Genomic DNA, 8117 nt, shown 5'->3' with positions numbered 1-8117 from the left:
AATCCACTTCATTGTCAGTTGGACAGCCAACAAACTATCCTTCCCCTAACCTTAAAGAAGGCAGCATGAAGACAGACTCTTTGCTGGTTACCAAGAAATGGGAAGTAAGTACAGGACTTCCCAAACTAGTCGTAATGAAGCCTCAAAACAGGGGCTGGCCCCCAAGATTCTATGTTGGTGCCTATGGATGCAACCTCTGGACCCCATCCTAGTTTCAAGAAATGATCCTTAGCCTGGTGTGATATACTTGCTCAATATCATCACTGGCCAGTTTGAGGATCATCTGGAGGCATGGGTTTTGTCTCTATCCTGGTCTTGGTGGCTATAGACCAATCACAGTCTTTTGGGGATTTCTTCTCAATACCAGGTAGTGCAACATGAAGAGAGTTATTGTCCTCTCTGAGCAAGGAGAGGTAAATAGATGCAAGAGATTGCCTTGGGTTGAATTCTGACTCAGCAGAGTGAGGTATGCCCCTGGACATATCTAACCAAACTTCTGGGTCTGCCCTGGGATTCACAGCATACTTGGGCTTAGGTTGCCATCTAGTGAAGAAAGAGTGGCAATGACCATAGGCTTGAAGAGCATCATAAGGCTTGCTTAGATGTAAGAAAAAAAAAAAAAAAAAAAAAAGAAAGAAACCAGACTGCAAATAGTTAGGTTTTAATGGAACCTAATCTTTCAATGTGCAAGCATGAACATATGCCCGCAAGTATTAAGCACATTCAGAAAACCATTCCTTACATAATAGACAAAAGAAAGAACTATAAACCGATAGAGAATCTATTCTAGGAAGTAAGATAATGGCAGAAATTTCCCCAACTTTTGGAAGTGATGTGGGGAAAAACTTTAACAGAGCAGTAACAAAGAAATGAATTGAATTTGTATTAAAAAAATCTCTTATCAAAGAGAGAAAAATAACATGACTTCACTTCTGAATTCTAACAAATGTTTGAAGAAATAGTTGCAAAGATCTGAAAGAGAAAATTATGCTATAATTATCTAATAAAAGCAGAATTACTCTAATGCTGAAAGCAGATTAAGACACAACAAAATGAAATTAAACGGTAGTGGCAAGATGGTTCAGAACATAAAAGCATTTATTGCTCAAGTCTGACAACCTGAATTCAGTTCTTGGATCCCTGGAAGGAGAGAACTGACTCTTTTTGTTTTGTTTTGTTTTTTGAAACAGTGTTTCTCTGTGTAGCCTTGGCTGTCCTGGTCTCATTTTGTAGATCAGGCTGGCCTTGAACTCAACGGCAATCAACCTGCCTCTCTGGAGTTCTGGGATTGAAGGTGTGTGCCACCATGCCTAGCTGAGAACTAACTCTTAAAAGTTTGCCTCTGACATCTACAAGCATACTCTGTCTCTCTCTCTCTTTCTTTCTGCCCCCTCTCTCTGTCTCTGTTTCCTTCCCTCCTTCGCTCTCTCTATTTCTCTCTCACACACATAAGTAAATAAAAAGGAAAACAGACAAAAATAAAACAGCTGAATGAATTAAGGGAGAAAATATAGCCTATGAAAGAAGAATTCAATAAATGAATAAGAATTCTGAAAAAAAAAAAAAGCATAGAAGCAAATCTTCCAAATGTAAATTTCAATAAATGAAATAAACTCACTTGAAAGCCCTAGATTTAGTAGACTAGGTGAACAAAAGAAAGAATATCAGGGCTTGAAGACACACCTAGACTCTTTTTTTTTTTAAATTTTTATTTTATGTGCATTAGTGTGAAGGTGTCAGATCACTTGGAATTGGTATTACAGACAGTTGTGAGCTGCCATGTAGGTGCTGGGAATTGAACCTGGGTCCTTTGGAAGAACAGACAGCACTCTTAACCACTGAGCCATTTATCCAGCACACTTAGACTCTTAAAGAAAAAAAAAAACTAAGAACAGAACATATATGATCCATGGGACATGACGAAAGAAAGTAAACCTATGAAGAAGAACATCTATTTGATGAAATAATAGCAGAGAAATTCCCAAACTTTGGAAAGGACATGGGCATCCAGGTACTTCATGGAAAGCTTTGAGGAGCACCTGGTTACTTCTAAAGCAAATCCATCTGGATAAAGTTGAGCAGGGCAAGTCCAGAGCCTATCAGGGAGGGATTGGTGTGGTCTAGGGAGATCTACCTATCTGGAGACAGGGATAAAGCCTCAGAAAGTCATCACTGTACTCTCTATGACAGACATTTTAAAGCTCAATAAAAGAGGGAGGAGAGGAGACAAAAGGTGTATATAGCCGCAGCTGAGGGTATAGATATTCTGAGGGATTTTTTTCTCTTGGCACTTGACTGGAGCAGCCACAGGATGCCATCTTGCAGAGACCCTTTCTAAGTCGGTGGCTTGGCAGCCTCAGATCCTCAGTGAGCCTCATTCTGGAAACTCATAGCAAATATCACAGGACTCCCTGTAGACCCTTGACCAGCAGAAGTCTGCTGGACCATGGGGAAGAAATTCTGAATTCAAACAGTGTTTAGGGAGGAGGAAACTTGATCAGAGTCCGAGTCTTCATGGGAACACACCTACGGATTATAAACAGACTGCCTGTTGACAGTGAGCACCTCCGGAGGCGGGGCCAACATCCACAACCTGACTCCTGAAGGACTGCCAACAGATGTGACCAGCAGCTGCGATCCAAAGCGGTGATGGGACTAGCATCTGGGATGAGACTCCACAAAGGTATGACTTCTGTTCTTCATACTTACTAATACATTGATCATCCGTACAGAAAAATAAACAGAAATATCTGAGTTAAGTGACATCCTAGGCCAAATGGACCTAACAGACTTCTCTAGAACATTCCACATGCCATACAAATGTGTCCAAATATACATTCTTCTCAGCAGCCCATGTAGATCTTTGTAAAATAGATCAAGTGTGGTGTGGCTAATGGCTGCTTTTAATTCCAGCACTTGGGTGGCTCACAGATCTCTGTGAGTTTGGGGCTACCTTGGTCTAATGTTGAACGTTCCAGGACAGAGAGGACTTCATAGTGAGACCTTGTCTTTAATAAATAAGTAAATACTCATATATTAGGACACAAAGCAACTTTTAGCAAATATAGAACAATTGAAATACTTTTCTGGTATGCCATCCAACCACAATGGAATAAAACTAGAAATAGAAATCAGCAGCAAGAAAAATTACAGTCACATAAACTTAAAGACTGAACAGCACACTATTGAGTGATGAATGGGTCACTGAAGAAATCAAGAAGGAAATTTAAAAATCCCTAGGATAGAATGGAAATGAAAACACAACAAAAGAAAACCTACAAGATGCAATGAACGCAACTCCAAGATGAAGTCCGTAGCTACAAGTGACCCTCTCCCCCCAAAAAAAACATGGCCTGGGGAGATGACTCAGCAAACAAGTAAAAAACTAGCCTCGAAAGCCTGATGATCTGAGATGACACTGCTGGGGAGAGCTCAGGCTTGGGATGCCAAGCCTTGAGCTGGTGAGAAGAACAAAGGGGTCGTTGGTGTTCCTCAAGGGAACCCTGACCAGTCTCAGTTCTGCTTCAGCGACATGGTGGTAGAGATGTGGTTGCTGCGTAGTGTCATTGTCTATGTGGCCTACAATGTGTTGAACCACCCCAGCTGCAGCAAGGCATTAAAACTACTCCAAATGGGCGTGTGCCTCAGTGGTGAATTTGTGGGGCACTGCTGCCAGAAAAACCTCACAGCATGCTGCTTTCATTGGTCCCTCTGGTGTGCACTTCTACTATTATGGGAAATAATGGACAAAAGAAAAATGTGCTAGCAAGTTTTTTTTTTTTTTTTTTTTAAACTACCCACATGGGGCAGATGTGGTGAGATAAGAGGCTGGGAGGTGGAGACAGGAGACTCACCCAAAAACTTACCAGCCAGCTAGTTCCCCTAACACACATAAAAAAATATTAAAAGAGCGTAGCGATCTTGAATAAATAATTAACAATGTTGCTTAGAGCCTTGGGAAAACTAGACTATGCCAAACCCAAAATAGGACATGGAAAAAAAATAATAAAGGACACAAATTAATGAAATAGGAATTTAATAATAAAACAAGGAATTGATGAAACAAAGTTTGTTCTTTGAAATGATAAACAAGATCTACAAACCTGGTCCAAACTAACCAGAAGAATGCATGCCTTTAGTCCTATGTGCTCTATATAGTAAATTCCAGCCCAGCCAGGACTACACAGTCATATCTAAAAAACAAAAGGAGGAGGAGACAACTTAGGGCAGTAAAATTAGAGATGAAAAAGATTGCAACAGATCCCAATGAAATTTAGAAATTCATTAGGACATATCCTATACTTAATTCCACTAAACTAAAAAAATCTTTAAAAAAGATGAATTTTTAGATGCATGTGACCTATCAAAATTAAACCAAGATGAGATAAGCAATTCAAACCAATCTATAACAAGCAATTAGATTAGGCAATAATAAATTAAAAAAAAAAAATCTCCTAACTCAAAGGTTTGGGTCCAGGTGCATTCATTACTAACTTTGACCGGACCTTTAAAGCACTAACACCAATGTTGTTCAAACTATTCATAAATGGAAAAGGAAGGAATGCTACTAACTCTTTTCTTTTCTTTTTTTTTTTTTTATAAAACCAGTATTACAAGGACTCAAACACAGATAAAGAAACAATAAAAGGATCATTATACCTTAATCTCCCCGATGAATATAGATACAAAAATTCTCACAAAACAAAACAGAACAAAACCTTTAGGAATTGAATTCAAGAACACATTGAAGAGACCACGAGCCATGATCATGTTGTCTTCATTCCTGAAATGCACAGGTGCTTCAACACACTTAAATCATTGCACACAATGGACTCGAGGATTGATATCACATGTCATCGCAATCGATGCAGAATAGGCTTTTGACAAAGCCTAACATCCCTCACGATAAAAGCCCTGATGATATTAGAAATAGAAGGAACCTATTTCCACACAAAAAGGACCCTGGGTGGCAAAATTCCAGGCTTTAATGTTTTCCCCATTGAATTTGTTACTTGCTTTGGCTCCATCTCTCATTCCTCTCTCTTGGAATGGTAATTTTATTTACTCTGTACAATTTGACCTTGGGCATGTCTACCTTTTGTTGTTGTTGTTTTGTTTTTGTTCGAGACAAGGTCTCACTATGTATCTTCATAGCCCTGGATGTTTTGGAACTCGTTTGATAGACTACTCAAATTCAGAGATCTGCTTGTCTCTGCCCCCACTGAGTGCTAGGACTAAAGGCATGTGCCTCCACACCAAGCAAAAATATGTAACTTTTTAATTTTTATTTTTACAGTAGCTCACAGCTCAAGCTACCTTGAGTTTCAGAGGATTTAAAAAAAAAAAACTTTTAAAAAAAGATTTATTTACTTATTATGTAGACAATGTTCTGTCTACATGTACACCTGCATGCCAGGAGAGGGCACCAGATCTCATTATAGATGGTTGTGAGCCACCATGTTGTTGCTGGGAATTGAACTCAGGACCTCTGGAAGAACAGCCAGTGCTCTCAATCTCTGAGCCATCTCTCCAGCCCTTTAAGAAACTTTCAATTGATTTTTTTGTGAGTTTCACATTATGCACCCCAGTCCTACCAATCTCCCCATGCCCTCGTATTTACCCTCTGCCTTTGCATCCTCCCTCCCAAACACACACACACACACACACACACACGCTTGCGCATGTGCTCATGTTTTTGTGGAAGCTGTAATATGTCATGGTGTGTCTTACAGTACATCTACCCCTCTGCTTGCACATCTTTACTTGCAAATGTTCATTGCAAGGAGTCATTGGTCTGGTTCAAGGTCTTTGGCTTCTGTGATACCATCAGTATTGGATCCTCACCAGGATTCTTCCTGTTGTTGCTCTGTGTCAGGGAGATCCTGCAGCTTTGGATTAACAGGACTGGCCCTTTCATGAACTTCAACAGTTCAAAGATAATGTAGATTTTGGGGTGAGCCAACTCAGAACCTTGGATCTGGACCTTATGGTAGCTGAGCTGCTCAATCTGCTCTCTTTTCCTTATCTATATCACCAAAACAGGTCCTCCAGCATTGGAAGTTCTCCAGCATTCAGGCTAGGTCACCCGAATTTCTTCATCAGCCAGAGACAGGGTCAGCTCTCTGGCTCTCATGCCCTCAGTGAGACTCGCCCGCTCCCATGCCTCCAGAGCCAGCTCCACTGTTCTGACCAGTCGAGATGCAGGGTGTAGGGTTGTGTGCACTCTCTTAAGTGCTGCAGCCAGCCAGGGGCAGGGCCAGCTCTCTCAGAGCTGCTACCAGTTAGAGGCTGGGCTAGCTCTCCAGAGTTCCACAGCCAGTGAGGGCAAGACCAGTTCTGCATAGCACCTCTGACATCTACGTGGTCCCAGGTGTATGCCCAGACCAGGCATGTCCCCATGCTCTATAGTGGTAATATGAGCCATGGACATCAACACTGACCTCTACCACTGCAGCAGCATGACCTGGGACTTCACCATGAACTCAAGTGGTTGGGCTGGGTACTCACAAGAGGCTATTCCTCTCCTTCCTAGTGTCTCCAATTTCATTTGCCTTCACCATGGTCAAAGTGTTCAGCTTCTTTTTCTCTGCATCACATATTTGCACCTTGTAGTACTTCCCACTGCAGGTGGGCCACGTGACTTTTGGGCCTCTGGGTAACTTCCTCTGTTCATTCTGAGTGGCATGGGTGGCAAGCTGACCTCTATGTGTCTACAGCCCTTCATGTGGCGTTACAGCAGGTGGGATCTCTCTTTAGAGGATTTTGTTTTGTGTTGTTGGTTCCAGACGTGCTTTCTCTGTGTTGCCTTAGCTGTTCTGGTTCTGGACTTGCTTTCTAAACAAGACTGGCCTTGAACTCACAGTGATCTGCCTGCCTCTGCCTCCCTGAGCACTCTTTAGAGAATTTTTAAGATTTTTTTTTTTAAATAGGTCTCTCTGTGTAGCTCAGACTGACCAGGAACTCACTATGTTGTCCAGGCTAGCCTTGGACTCACAATAGTCCTCTTGTCTCAGCCTCCTGCGTACTGGAATTATAGGCATGAGATACCACACCTGCCTTGAATTTGGTCTTTGAACAATACTGTTAAAACTATGAGAATTCATGGAGATGTAATAAATGCACTTCACATTGGAAATGGATATAAACTTTTTGGGTTGGTCAGGGTAGGTTATGCTTTAAAATGATGTCAAATTGTGCAACGTCCCCAAAAGGTAGACTTGTGTTGGTTAATCATGTCACCTTGACTGGATTTGGAATCATTTAGGAGATGGTGAGGAAATCCTCTACATGTGTCTGTGAAGGCATTTCTGTAGAGGATAAACCAAAGAGGAAAGATTCCTCCTGCAAGTGGGTGTACTGTGGCTTTTTGACAATGGACGGCTTCTGTGTATGAGCACTTACAGTCAAATGGAGCTTCTGGAGGTAAAGCCAAAGACAAGAATTAGATCCCTGTCATCAAGCTGCGATGCCTAGTCAAGGACAAAAAGATCAAGTCCCTGGAAGAGATCTACCTTTTCTCTTTGCCCTTTAAGAAGATTATTAACTTTTTCCTGGGTGCATCCCTAAAGGATGAGGTTCTAAAGATCATGTCAGTGCAGAAGCAGACATGGGCTGGCAAGCAGACCAGGTTCAAGGCTTTTGTCACTATTGGGGACTACAATAGTCATGTTAGTCTTGGTGTAAAGTGCTCTAGAAGGTAGCGATTGTCATCTGAAAGACCCTCATGTGAAGAAGTTACTGAGAGAACAAGATTGGAAAGCCCCACACTGTTCTGTGCAAGGTGACTCTTGTTAAGTCTTTATCTCTGTTTCCAGAGGCACTGGCATCGTCTCTGCTCCTGGGCCCAAGAAGCTACTGATGATGACTGGTATTGATGACTGCTACACATCAGCCAGGGGCTGCACTGCCACCCTGGGCAACTTTGCCAAGGCTACCTTTGATGCCATCTCCAAGACTACAGCTACCTGACCCTTGACCTCTGGAAAGAGATTGTGTTCACCAACTCTCCTTATCAGGAATTCATTGATCATCTTGTGAAAACCTACACTAGAGTCTCTGCTGAAAGGATCCAGTCTCCAGCTGTGACTACATCATAAGTTTTTTTGTTTTGTTTTATT

The 8117-nt window shown here is 41.7% G+C and overlaps 1 pseudogene; it reads left to right on the top strand.

Annotated features, from left to right (window-relative positions):
* Positions 1 to 377: 377 nt before the first annotated feature.
* Positions 378 to 8096, top strand: LOC132650124 (small ribosomal subunit protein uS5-like; annotated as a pseudogene).
* Positions 8097 to 8117: the final 21 nt, after the last annotated feature.

This window comes from Meriones unguiculatus, chromosome X (genome assembly GCF_030254825.1).
Source record: "Meriones unguiculatus strain TT.TT164.6M chromosome X, Bangor_MerUng_6.1, whole genome shotgun sequence".
Classification (NCBI taxonomy): Eukaryota; Metazoa; Chordata; class Mammalia; order Rodentia; family Muridae; genus Meriones; species Meriones unguiculatus.
The sequence above is the reverse complement of the archived record's forward strand: the minus strand, read 5'-3'. Positions and strand labels throughout refer to the sequence as shown.